Here is a 352-nt window from a genome sequence, read left to right as displayed (position 1 = left end):
AATGAGGGGTATGCTCGCTTCGGGGCTCGTTTGACCTTCAAAATAGGTCGGACGGGACGTAAGGGACAGCCGAATGCATAGACAAGGTCTTGACGGACGTCCACAAAAAAATTTAGGATTTTTGACGTCGGAATCCGGATCACCCAAAAAATGGTTATCTATAGCACTAGAAAATCGTCAAAATGAGGGGTATGCTCGCTCCGGGGCTCGTTTGACCTTCAAAATGGGTCGGAAGGGCCATGAGGGCCAACCGGATGCATAGCAAGGTCTTGACGGACGTCCACAAAAAAATTTGGCATTTTTGACGTCGGAATCCGGATCACCCAAAAAATGGTTTGCTATAGCACACGAA

This window comes from Solanum pennellii, chromosome 4, assembly GCF_001406875.1.
Source record: "Solanum pennellii chromosome 4, SPENNV200".
In the NCBI taxonomy this organism is placed as follows: Eukaryota; Viridiplantae; Streptophyta; class Magnoliopsida; order Solanales; family Solanaceae; genus Solanum; species Solanum pennellii.
Note: the sequence above shows the minus strand (reverse complement) of the source record.